Source organism: Chiloscyllium plagiosum, unplaced genomic scaffold (genome assembly GCF_037043375.1).
Source record: "Chiloscyllium plagiosum isolate Xiang-an unplaced genomic scaffold, Cpla_swu_hap1 HiC_scaffold_38, whole genome shotgun sequence".
Taxonomy (NCBI): domain Eukaryota; kingdom Metazoa; phylum Chordata; class Chondrichthyes; order Orectolobiformes; family Hemiscylliidae; genus Chiloscyllium; species Chiloscyllium plagiosum.
In genome coordinates, this window is record NW_028270176.1 from 30127158 (window position 1) to 30141098 (window position 13941).

The following is a 13941-nucleotide window of genomic DNA, read 5'->3' on the forward strand; positions in this document are numbered from 1 at the left end:
TTTCGCTTTCTGCTTCACCGTTGTTCTCGTTTGCCTTACTTCAGAATCCTCCTTATTTTCCTCAGGGGGAGGTGCTGTGGGTTTGGACAGGGTACGGAGGGGGAGTAGGAGGAGGCGTGGGGAATAAATTTAATGATAAAAACCAATTAAACAAAAATAATAAATTACACACCAAATCCCAACAAAGAAAATTAAAATCTTTTTCAGCTACTTCCTCCTCTGTCGCTCCCAGGACAAAGATTTGTGAACCTCCCACCCAACAGGCCGCATAATCGGACTCCCCTGGCCTTGATTTTGTTTTCTGTTAACATATACATTTAAGTTTTGACACAGCCAATCTTCATCGGACCCATATTTGAGCCAAAATACATTGGGTGGATTTATACTCTCACGGGTCCAAACAAAACAACAATATTTTACCATCACAGTTCTATCCTTTCCCCGCATCCGGGGATTATTTTCCCAATTTATCAACATTCTTCCCAAGGGAGTGTCTGATGGTATATACTCGAGTTTAGCGCTTTTTACTGACCGATCCTTAGTCATGCGACTTCCTTTATCTTCCATTTTATTAATTTAAAATTGATCTTACAGAAGTTTGGTGTCACCGTCCTCCATACCCACTTCAGGGTCCTGACCTTCACGTGGGGGATTTCTCCTCTTAACAACCGGTCTAAGGCTGGGTGCTCGAATCAGGTAAATACCTTACTCTTCTGATCAACTTGACCAATTATTTGCTTTTTGAGACTTTAACTGTTAATAGTCAATCACCAACAAACGAATGTGCGTTCAAACCGGATCACAGACGGGTTAGATTAGATTAAGATTACATTAGATTAGATTACATTACAGTGTGGAAACAGGCCCTTCGGCCCAACAAGTCCACACCGACCCGCCGAAGCGAAACCCACCCATACTCCTACACCCATACCCCTTGCCTAACACTACGGGCAATTTAGTATGGCCAATTCACCTGACCCTGCACATCTTTGGACTGTGGGAGGAAACCGGAGCACCCGGAGGAAACCCACGCAGACACGGGGAGAACGTGCAAACTCCACACAGTCAGTCGCCTGAGGCGGGAATTGAACCCGGGTCTCTAGCGCTGTGAGGCAGCAGTGCTAACCACAGTGCCACCGTGCTGCCACGGGTTAAACTTTCTACCAGCTGTACAGCTCTTCTCTCTCTCTCTCACGCTGTGTCTCACAGACACGTTGAGCTTCTCACAGCGAATCTTCTAAATTTTAAAATTATTTTTCTTAGAATTATTTTTCTGGCCATAAGTTAATTACAAAGTGCACTCTTAGTAGCCCTTCAACTACTAGACCTTCTGACACGGGCTATACATATTCTTTAATTTGGATCTTGCCCAATTATTTCTTTTCAATTTTACATTGCCAATTCCCGCACCACCGAAGTGTGGTCCCAACCACCGAAGTGCGGTCCCAACCACTTAAGGTCGTCCCAACCACCAAGGCAATACTTAAAGGTCCCTTTTCTTACCTTGGTCTGTGCACAGAGTTACCTGGTCGTGCCGGCTCCTAACCTCTTCTCACAGAACTAGTGGAAGTGGATTTAGGTCTCTGTTTATCACTGGGTTTATTGACTAATGCTTCCTGCAGTTATGGTTTGTTTTAAAAAGTAAGCTTTGAGTGTAAACTAGCAGGTAATATAAAGATGGACAGTAAATGCTTCTTTCAATCTATAACAGGGGAGAGTGAGGCCAAAGTAAATATAGTTTGCTGATAGAATGATTTTTAAAAAACTTTATTTTTCGGCCAGTTTTTATTGCCCATCCCGAGTTGTCCCCAGAAGGTAGGGGTGAGCTCTGTCGGTTGACACACAATGCCCTTAGGGAGGGAATTCCAGGATTTTGATCCAGCGACATTTATTTCCAAGTCAGGATGGACAGTGGCTTAGAAGGGAACTTGCAGATGGTGGTGTTCCCATGTATCTCCTGCCCTTGTCCTTCTCGGTGGAATTGGTCGTGGGTTTGGAAGGCGCTGTTGGTGAATTTCTGCAGTGCATCTTGTAGATAGTACAGGCTGCTACCAGTGAACCATCAACAGACAATGAGCTAATTACCTTTGGGTAAAGGGCACTTGAAATTTCTTTGTTGCATTCCAACTTATACATCCACACAATAATGTTTACCAAATGCAGCATTTTAGTTAGCTATTCTGCTTACTGAACACACATTCTTATTGCTAAAGAGATCTGGCAAACGTGGTGTGCTTCTTAACCTCTTTATCACTATTCTTGTCCTGTTACTTGACTGTCCAGAGGAGAAATTATTTTATTTCTTTTGATTATTTTGTTGTTTTGTGACCAAATGTAAGGTAATATCAATGAAACACATTACGTATTATTTTGTTTAATGATTGTAGACGTCTGTTAATGTTTGTTTCATCTTTGCCTCTGGGTCTTTGTGCCTGGGAAAAGGACTGTGCCAACTGCATTTCTTGGATAATTTAGTTTGAAAAGTTAGAGAATTTGGGATCTCTAAGCATGTCAGAGGCAGGGAAATTATTGGAGAAGATCTTAGGGACAAGTTTTACTCACATTTGGAAAAAACATGGACGTATTAGCAAAACACAGTATGGGTTTGTGTTGGGAAGATTGTATCTCACAAATTTGATTTGAGATTTTTGAAGAAGTGAGAGATGGTTTATAAGGACAGAGTGGTGGATGTTTCTACATGGATTTTAGCAAGGCCTTTGACAAGGTCCCTCAAGACAGGCTGATACAGCAGGTGAAATGACATGGGATCCACGATGAGCTGGTAAGATGGACATAGAGTTGGCTTGGTCATCGAAGACAGAGAGAAGCGTTGGAAGTGTGTCGTTCTGACTGGAGATCTGTGAGCAGTGGTGTTCTGCAGGGATCAGTGCTGGGACCCCAGTTGTTTGTACAGAGGAACCTCAATTATCCAAATACCAATTATCTGAAAATCGGATTATTCGAAGGATATCTCTAGGTCCCGACAGAAACATTCTTCAGGAATGAGGAAAGTGTGTCCAGCAGGCTAAGATAAAAGGTAGGGAGGAGGGACTTGGGGGAGGGGCGTTGGAAATGCGATAGGTGGAAGGAGGTCAAGGTGAGGGTGATAGGCCGGAGTGGGGTGGGGGCGGAGAGGTTAGGAAGAAGATTGCAGGTTAGGAAGACGGTGCTGAGTTCGAGGGATTTGACTGAGACAAGGTGGGGGGAGGGGAAATGAGGAAACTGGAGAAATCTGAGTTCATCCCTTGTGGTTGGAGGGTTCCTAGGCGGAAGGTGAGGCACTCTTCCTCCAACCGTTGTGTTGCTATGGTCTGGCGATGGAGGAGTCCAAGGACCTGCATGTCCTTGGTGGAGTGGGAGGGGGAGTTGAAGTGTTGAGCCACGGGGTGGTTGGGTTGGTTGGTCCGGGTGTCCCAGAGGTGTTCTCTGAAACGTTCCGCAAGTAGGCGGCCTGTCTCCCCAATATAGAGGAGGCCACATCGGGTGCAGCGGATGCAATAGATGATGTGTGTGGAGGTGCAGGTGAATTTTTGATGGATATGGAAGTGTCCCTTGGGGCCTTGGAGGGAAGTAAGGGGGGAGGTGTGGGTGCAAGTTTTGCATTTCTTGCGGTTGCAGGGGAAGGTGCCGGGAGTGGAGGTTGGGTTGGTGGGGGGTGTGGACCTGACGAGGAAGTCACGGAGGGAGTGGTCTTTTTGGAACGCAGATAGGGGAGGGGAGGGGAGGGAAATATATCCCTGGTGGTGGGGTCCGTTTGGAGGTGGCGGAAATGATGGCGGATGATACGCTGTACATGGAGGTTGGTGGGGTGGTAGGTGAGGACCAGTGGGGTTCTGTCCTGGTGGCGGTTGGAGGGGCGGTGCTCAAGGGCGGAGGAGCGGGAAGTTGAAGAGATGCGGTGGAGGGCATCGTCGACCACGTCTGGGGGGAAGTTGCGGTCCTTGAAGAAGGAGGCCGTCTGGGTTGTACGATTTTGGAACTGGTCCTCCTGGGAGCAGATGCGGCGGAGATGAAGGAATTGGGAGTATGGGATGGCGTTTTTACAGGGGGCAGGGTGGGAGGAGGTGTAGTCTAGGTAGCTGTGGGAGTCGGTCAGTTTATAGTAGATGTCCGTGTTGATTCGGTCGCCTGAGATAGAAATGGAAAGGTCTAGGAAGGGGAGGGAGGAGTCTGAGACGGTCCAGGTGAATTTGAGGTCGGGGTGGAAGGTGTTGGTAAAGTGGATGAACTGTTCAACATCCTCGTGGAAGCATGAGGCAGCGCCGATACAGTCATTAATGTAGCGGAGGAAAAGGTGGTGGGTGGTGCCAGTGTAGCTGCGGAAGATGGACTGTTCCACATATCCTACGAAGAGGCAGGCATAGCTGGGGCCCATGCGGGTGCCCATGGCTACTCTTTTGGTTTGGAGGAAGTGGGAGGATTGGAAAGAGAAGTTGTTCAGGGTGAGGACCAGTTTAGTCAGTCGAAGGAGGGTGTCAGTGGAAGGGTACTGGTTGGTATGGCGGGAAAGGAAGAAGCGGAACCTCCATGTACAGCGTACCATCCGCCATCATTTCCGCCACCTCCAAACGGACCCCACCACCAGGGATATATTTCCCTCTCCTCCTCTCCCCTATCAGCGTTCCGAAAAGACCACTCCCTCCGTGACTCCCTCGTCAGGTCCACACCCCCCCCCACCAACCCAACCTCCACTCCCGGCACCTTCCCCTGCAACTGCAAGAAATGCAAAACTTGCGCCCACACTTCCCCCCTCACTTCCCTCCAAGGCCCCAAGGGATACTTCCATATCCACCACAAATACACCTGCACATCATCTATTGCATCCGCTGCACCCAATGTGGCCTCCTCTATATTGGGGAGACAGGCCGCCTACTTGCGGAACGTTTCAGAGAACACCTCTGGCACACCCAGACCAACCAACCCACCCACCTCGTGGCTCAACACTTCAACTCCCCCTCCCACTCCACCAAGGACATGCAGGTCTTTGGACTCCTCTATCACCAGACCATAGCAACACGACGGTTGGAGGAAGAGCGCCTCATCTTCTGGCTAGGAACCCTCCAACCACAAGGGATGAACTCAGATTTCTCCAGTTTCCTCATTTCCCCTCCCTCCACCTTGTCTCAGTCAAATCCCTCGAACTCAGCACCGTCTTCCTAACCTGCAATCTTCTTCCTGACCTCTCCGCCCACACCCCACTCCGGCCTATCACCCTCACCTTGACCTCCTTCCACCTATCGCATTTCCAACGCCCCTCCCCCAAGTCCCTCCTCCCTTCCTTTTATCTTAGCCTGCTGGACACATTTTCCTCATTCCTGAAGAAGGGCTTATGCCCGAAACGTCGATTCTCCTGTTCCCTGGATGCTGCCTGACCTGCTGTGCTTTTCCAGCAACACATTTTCAGCTCTGATCTCCAGCATCTGCAGTCCTCACTTTCTCCTTTTATTCTTCTAACCCTTTCCTAATCATATACCCATCCAGATGTCTTTTAAATGTTGTAGTTATATCAGTCTCCACCACTTCCTCTTCGCTCATTCCATGCACACACCAGCCTTTGCATGAAAAAGTTGCCCCTTAGGTCCCATTTAAATCTTTCCCCTCTCTCCTAAACCTATGTCATCTACTTCTGGACTCCCCCACCCCTGAGGAAAGACGTTGTTGATTTACCTTATCCATGCCCCCCCATTATTTTATAACCCTCTGTAAGGTCACCCCTCAGCCTCCGATGCTCCAGGGAAAATAGCCCCAGCCTATTCAGCCTTTCCCTATAACTCAAACGCTCCAACCCCAGCAACGTCCTTGTAAATATTTTCTGAGCCCTTTCAGGTTTCACAATATCCTATCTTCAAGATGCAGACTAGTATTGCACAGTATTCTACAAGTGGCCGAAACAATATCCTGTGCAACCACAACATGACCTCTCAACTCCTAGACTCAGTGCTCTGACCAATAAAGGAAAGCATACCAAATGCCTTCTTCACTATCCTATTTCACTATCTCTACTTTCAAGGAACTATGAACCTGCCCTCTCAGGTGTCTTTGTTTAGCGACACTCCGTAGGACCTTAATATTAAGTGTATAAGCCCTGCCCTGATACGCCTTACCAAAATCCAGCACCTCACATTTAACTAAATTAAACTCCACCTGCCACTCCTCAGCCCATCTGATCAAGATCCCATTGTACTCTGAGATAACCTTCTTCGATGTCCACTACACATCCAATTTTGGTATCATCTGCAAACTTACTAACCATACTCCCTATGTTCACATCCAAATCATTTACATAAATGATGAAAAGCAATGGACTCAGCACTAATCCTTCTGGCACACCACTGGTCACAGGCCTCCAGTCTGAAAAGCAACCCTCCACAATCAGCCTCTAACTTCTACCTTCAATCCAATTCTGTATCCAAATGGCTAGTTCTCTATATTCCATGAGATCTAACCTTGCTAACCAGTCTCCCATGAGGAACTTTGTCGAATGTTTTAATGAAGTTCATATAGATCAGATCTACCACTCTGCCCTCAGCAATCCTCTTTGTTACTTCTTCAAATAACTCAATCAAGTTCATGAGACATCCAGATTTCCCACACACAAAGCCATTCTGGTTATTCCTAATTTGTCCTTGCCTTTCTAAATACATGTAAAACTTGTCCCTCAGGATTCCCTCCAACAACTTGCCTACCACTGATGTCCGGCTGACCAGTCTATAGTTCATTGGCTTTTCCTTACCACCTTTCTGAAATAGTGGCACCACGTTAGCCAACCTCCAGTCTTCCGGCACCTCACCTGTGACTACTGATGATACAAATATTTCAGCAAGGGCCCAGCACTAAATTCCCCAACTTCCCACAGAATTCTAGGGGACACCTGATCAGGCCCTGGGAATTTATCCACTTGTATGCGTTTCAAGACATCCAGCACTTCCTCCTCTGTAATATGGACATTTTTCAAGATATCAGCATCTATTTCCTCACATTCTGTACCTTCCATGCCCTTCTCCACAGTAAACACTGATGCAAAATACTTATTTAGTATCTCCCATCTCCTGTGGTTCCACACATAGGCTGTCTTACTGATCTTTGAGGAGTCCTATTCTCTCCCTAGTTACCATATATACATGAGTAATAGTCAATTTTTTTGACTACTTTTAAAGGTTCAATTTATGGGGTTGACTATTACTACTTTTGGGGGGCTGACTATCATGCCCATCAAATTTCATACTGTATCATTAGCAGAAGCCCAAATGATCTCTAAACGAATAAAAAAAAACAAATTATGGTAATTTTGAAAACTCAGTGCGGAACACAACAGCTAATGGATTGGAAGACCAGGAGCAGAGCGGAACAATCGACAGACTGGAAAGCTGGAGCGGGACGTGACCACCCACACATTGACTCATAAATGTTGATCTTTTATCTGTGAAGAACTAGGGTTGACTTTTACATGAGATATGTGGAAAATTCCAGGATATTTGGCCAAAAATAGGGGGTTGACTTTTATGAGATCGACTATTACTCGAGTATATGCGGTACCCTTTTGTCCTTAATGTTTTTGTAAAAACCCTTTGGATTCTCCGTAACTCTATTTGCCAAAGCTATCTCATGTCCCCTTTTTGCCCTCCTGATTCCCCTCTTAAGTATACTCCTACTGCCTTTATACTTTATTTTACAGAATCCCTATAGCATGGAAACAGGCCCTTTGGCCCAACAAGTCCACACCAGCTCTCCAAAGAGTAAATCACCCCAGACTCACTCCACGAACCTAATATCCTATATTTTTACCCCTGACTGTACCTAACCTACACACCCTTGAACACTACGGGCAATTTAGTATGGCTTATTCACCTAACCTGCACATTTTTGGATTGTGGGAGGAAACCGGAGTACCCAGAGGAAACCCATGTAGACTAGGGGACAATGTGCAATCTCCACACAGACAATCGCCTGAGGCTTGAATTGAACCAGGTTGCTGGTGCTGAGAGACAGCAGTGCTAATTAGTGAGCCACTGTATCTCCCTCTGAATTCACTCTTCTAAGGATTCATTTGATCTCTGCCGTCAACATCTGGCATATGCTTCCTTCCTTTTCATAACTCAATTTCTCTTGTCATCAAGCATTCCTTACACCTATCACCCTTGCCCTTCACCTTAACAGGAATATACGTTCCCTTGATTCTCGTTATCTTATTTTTGAAGGCTTCCCATTTTCTAGTCATCCTTTTACGTGTGAACATCTGCCCGCAATCAACTTTTGAACATTCTTACCTAATTTTCTCATAATTGGCCTTCTTCCAATTTATAATTTTAACTTTTAGATCTCCCTGTATTGTTGATTGTTCTTGAGCAGAGAAGGTGAAGTAATTATTTACTGAAGCTGTTCCGAATAATGGATTTGATAGAGGTAGCTGGCAGATAGTGGTTCCTCCGGACCAATGGATAGGTCACTCGGGGTTTCAGAACAAAGAAGTAAAAGAATGAGAGAAAATGCTTCACACAGTGCATTAAGATTTGGAATATGCAAGGATGTTTGAATCAACTTCCATCTGACCTTTGTAATTTGCAGGTTTGTCAAGGAGAGAGCAAAGAGCCACTGCAGGTTACGCAGATAGAATGGCTTCCTCGTGCTGTAAGTTTTCAAGAGGAGGATTTTTATGTTACGAATTATCAACAATTCAAAGCAGTGGAAGCAGATTTGATAATAACTTTCTAAAGATAATTAAATACTTAAACTGCTAACATCCATGGCATTGGGTTGTGAATAGGTGGAAAAGTGGGACTAACTTAATAGCTCTTTGAAAGAGCTGGCAATGCATGATGGGCTGAATAACATCTTGCACTGTGTTGTCATGTGATTCTTTAATAATAATCTGTGACATTGAAATACTCGCAATGCAGACACATAAATGGAAAATGACTAATCCCTGTTAATTCCACAACAGAGAAGTGAACATTGAAAAGGAGAGATGTGTGTGCTGTGATTCTATTGGAAAGGGTGTAGAATATAATCGTAGAGATGAACAGCACAGAAACAGACTCTTCAGTCCAATTCATCCATGCCGACCAGATATCCCATCCCAATCTACTCCCACCTGCCAGCACCTGGCCCATATCCCTCCAAACCCTTCCTATTCATATACCCATCCAGATGCTTTTTAAATGTTGTAATTGTACCAGCCTCCACCACTTCGTCTGGCAGCTCGTTCCACACATGTACCACTCTCTGTGTGAAAACTTTGCTCTTTGGGTCTCTTTTATATTTTTCCCCTCTCACCCTAACCTATTCCCTTTAGTTCTGGACTCCCCCACCCCAGGTAAAAGACCTTCTCTATTTATCCTATCCATGTCCCTCATAATTTTATAAACCTCCACAATGTAACCCCTCAGCCTCCAACACTCCAGGGAAAACAGCCCTAGCCTATGCAACCTCTCCCTATAGCTCAAATCCTCCAACCCTGGCAACATCCTTGTAAATCTTTCTGAAGCCTTTCAAGTTTCACAACATCTTTCCGATAGGAAGGACACCAGAATTGCACACAATATTCCAACAGTGGCCTAACCAATGTCCTGTGCAACCGCAACATGACCTCCCAACTCCTGTACTCAATACTCTGACCGATAAAGGAAAGCATACCAAACGCCTTCTTCACTATCCTATCTACCTGCGACTCCACTTTCGAGGAGCTATGAACCTGCACTCCGGGGTCTTTTTGTTCAGGAACACTCCCGAGGGCTTTACATTAAGTGTATAAGTCCTGCTAAGATTTGCTTTCCCAAAATGCAGCACCTCACATTCATCTAAATTAAACTCCATCTGCCACTTCTCAGCCCATTGGCTCATCTGATCAAGATCTTGTTGTAATCTGAGGTAACCTTCTTCACTATCCACTACACCTCCTGTTTTGGTGTCATCTGCAAACTTACTAACCATACCTCTTCTGCTCACATCCAAATCATTTATATAAATGATGAAAAGTAGTGGGCCCAGCACTGATCCTTGTGGCACTCCACTGGTCACAGACCTCCAGTCTGAAAAACATCCCTCCACCACCAACCTTTGTCTTCTACCTTTGAGCCGTTTCTGTGTCCAAATAGCAAGTTTTCCCTGTATTCCGTGAGATCTAACCTTGCTCACCAGTCTCCCACGGGGAATCTTGTCGAATGGCTTACTGAAGTCCATACAGATGACATCTGCTCTGCCCTCATCAATCCTCTTTGTTACTTCTTCAAAAAACTCAATCAAGTTGTAAGACATGATTTCCCCGCTAAAGCCATGTTGACTATCCCTAATCAGTCCTTGCCTTGCCAAATACATGTATATCCTGTCCCCCAGGATTCCCTCCAACAACTTGCCCACCACTGACGTCAGGCTCACTGGTCTATAGTACCCTGGCTTGTCCTTACCAGCTTTCTTAAACAGTGGCACAATGTTAGCCTACCTCCAGTCTTCCGGCACATCACCTGTGACTATCAATGATACAAATATCTCAGTAATAGGCCCAGCTATCACTTCCCCAGCTTTCCACGGAGTTCTAGGGTACACCTGATCGGGTCCTAGAGATTTATCCACTTTTATGCATTTCAAGACATCCAGCACTTCCTCCTCTGTAATGTGGACATTTTTCAAAATGTCACCATCTATTTCCCTTCATTCCATATCTTCCATGTGTTTTTCCACAGTAAATACTGATGCAGACTATTCATTTAGTATCTGCGTCATCTCCTGCGGGTCCATACAAGGGCCGCCTTGCTGATCTTTGAGGGACAAGTATAGAGTGGTGCTGGAAAAGCACAGCAGGTCAGGCAGCATCTGAGGAGCAGGAAAATCAACATTTCGGGCAGGAGCCCTTCATTCCTGCTCCTCAGATGCTGCCTGACCTGCTATGCTTTTCAAGCACCACTCTAATCTTGACTCTGATCTCCAGCATCTGCAGTCCTTACTTTCACCTAGCTGATCCTTGAGGGGTCTATTCTCTCCCTAGTTACCCTTTTGTCCTTAATGTGTTTGTAAAAACCCTTTGGATTCTCCGTAACTCTATTTGCCAAAGCTATCTCATGCCCCCCTTTCGCCCTCCTGATTTCTCTCTTAAGTATACTCCTACTGCCTTTATACTCTTCTAAGGATTCACTCAATCTATCCTGTCTATACCTGACATATGCTTCCTTTTTTTTAACCAAACCCTCAATTTCTTTAGTCATCCAGCATACCCTATACCTATCAGCCTTTCCTTTCACCCTACCAGGAATATACTGTGTCTGGATTCTCGTTATCTCATTTCTGAAGGCTTCCTATTTTCCAGCCGTCCCTTTACCTGCAAACATCTGTCCCCAATGAGGTTTTGAAAGTTCTTGCTCAATACCATCAAAATTAGTCTTCCTCCAATTTCAATCACTATTTTAAAACAAATAGAATTATGGTAGCTGGCCCCAAAGTGCTCCCTCACTGACACCCCAGTCACCTACCCTGCCTTATTTCCAAGAGTAAGTCAAGTTTTGCACCTTCTCTAGTAGGTACATCCACATACTGAATCACTTAACAAATTCCTCTCCATCTAAACCCTTAACACTATGACAGTCCCAGTCGATGTTTGGAAAGTTAAAATCCCATACCATAATCACCCTATTCTTTTTACACATAGCTGAGATCTCCTTACAAATTTGTTTCTCAATTTCCCTCTGACTATTAAGGGATCTACAATACAATCCCAATAAGGTAATCATCCCTTTCTTACTTTTCAGTTCCACCCAAATAACTTCCCTGGATGTATTTCCGGAATATCCTCCCTCAGTACAGCTGTAATGCTATCCCTTATCAAAAACGTCACTCTCCCTGCTCTTTTGCCTCCCTTTCTGTGCTTCAAGCATTTGTATCCTGGAACATTAAAGGAGAATCAAGAGGCAGTTCTTTTACACAGAGGGTGGTAGTGCCTGAAATGTGTTACAAGAAGAGATGGGGGAAACAGATACAATGACAATATTTAAGAGGCTTCTTGCTGGATACATTAATGGTATGGAGAAAAGGGATACAGACTGCGTAGAGGGAAAAGGATTTTAGTTTAGAAAGGCATTGTATATCAGTGCAGGCTTGGTGGGCCGAAGGGCCTGTTTCTGTGATGTTCAGTTCTTTGTTCTTCAGTTTTCTTTGTTCTTTCATCACAGCATAGAAATTTTTTTCATCACAGAGTGAAAAGGATTGATTGAGGTAAATAGCAGATATGTATTAAAGGGAATGCATCTGAATAATCACATGAGTGTGAAAGGAATAAAAGTTTATTCTGACAGGTTGGGATGAAGAAAGGTGGAATGAAGCACGTGTTTAAACACCGTTGTAGTTTAGATGTTTCTGTGCTGCAATATTATGTTTCAGATTGGATTGTCTATTATTCTGTCATTTTAAAGTATCTGTTGATGTTTCTGACCAAATTTTCCAATATATACAAAGTGAGCATATATCTCGTCTGTCCTATCTTGTCGCCTCTGCTTGTATTTATAATGGCAAACATGGTCCTCCTGTCCAACCCAGTGTATTCCGACAGCTTTTGAAACTAAGAGAAAAAGGACAGAGAGGTTTCAAACAGTAAGTATATAAATCTGTCAAAATGATGACACAATGTAAATCATAAATCTGGTATAAAGTTCACTGAAAAAAATGATCATTATTGTTTATCTTTTATTTGTGCTCAAATTGGCTCGTATTTCCTGTATGAAAACAGTGGCTATACTTTATTGGCTGCATTTGTGAAAGGGATTACGTCGAGGCTTGTCTGTCAACATATTGGGAAGCCATATTTTACACAGCAAGATCCCATAAACAATGTATGAGTGAATCATTTGGTAATGTGATTTTTCAGAGTTGATAGAGGTGTAAACATTGGCCAGGACATAGGGGCTATACACTCTCCCATCCCCAAACCTCTCATCCCAGCACACTTCATAGAAGGACTCTACCTTGTTGTTTTTATGTCTTTAAAAACTTGGACAACAAAAATAAAGAACTAGTCGTGATTGGAACTCCGTTGACTTTGTTGACTATGAGGTTGTTGATTGGGGCTGTTGATGTGGACCAATCAGGAAAGCTCTGGCTGACCAATATTAACAGGGGACGCAGCTCCTCTTCATTGACCGTAATGGTTTGGAGGTCGCCCTAAGAATGATGCCTGTTTTTTACCAGGACCTGATCACTGTCTGGAACATGGTTGAATCATGTCGCGCTTGCCCTCTTGCAGGAGTAGCAGTTGTTGTCAGACAGCCGTTGCTCAGGAATCCGCACCTCCGTACTCGCGAGTTCAAGTGGCTGTCAGAAGGTATGGCCGTAGCTGCAAGGGTGACTAGGGTCGAAGACGTGCTGGGTGGTGGGGCTCTGGGCTGGATGCTGCCACAGGATGTAGCGAGCAGAGCAACGGTAGATGTCCGGTTCATGGCCACTGCCATTTGACGCCTTAAAACGGCGGTGCTCGGACTCAACATAGTGCACCAGTTTGAGGATGCTCAGGTGTGCGGTGGAATCCCATCTTTGCTTACCCTGTCCGGTCGGAATTGGCCTCAAGGAACCATAGTTCCCCCAGGAGCCCGTGCCCCACACCTCTGTCATCCACCTCCCAGATACGCTTGGCGTGCCCATTTGCCACCGGGCAGCGGGGATCCCCAGTGGAGGGCTATTTACGTGGGAGTCCTCCCCCTTTCTCTCAGGGATCTGGGGTGGAGGGTGCTGCAAACGGCAGTCCCCTGCAACCGCAGATTGTGGTGGTTCACGGACCCTCCAGCCCAACTGTTTGTTCTGTGGTGTTGTGGCATCCATGGACCATGTGTATATTAGGTTTGGGCGCTTGCATTTCCTTTTTGATTTCCTTAAAAACCTCCTCCTCTGTTATTGGTTGCACTTCAGTCCCATGCTCCTGACCTTTGAGCATCCAAGACTGAGGAGGGAGGGTCGGTCAGAGGA

The 13941-nt window shown here is 45.2% G+C and overlaps 1 pseudogene; it reads right to left on the reverse strand.

Moving 5' to 3' along the window:
- Positions 1 to 207: 207 nt before the first annotated feature.
- On the reverse strand, positions 208 to 13466 carry LOC148139371 (uncharacterized; annotated as a pseudogene).
- Between the last annotated feature and the right edge of the window lie 475 nt (positions 13467 to 13941).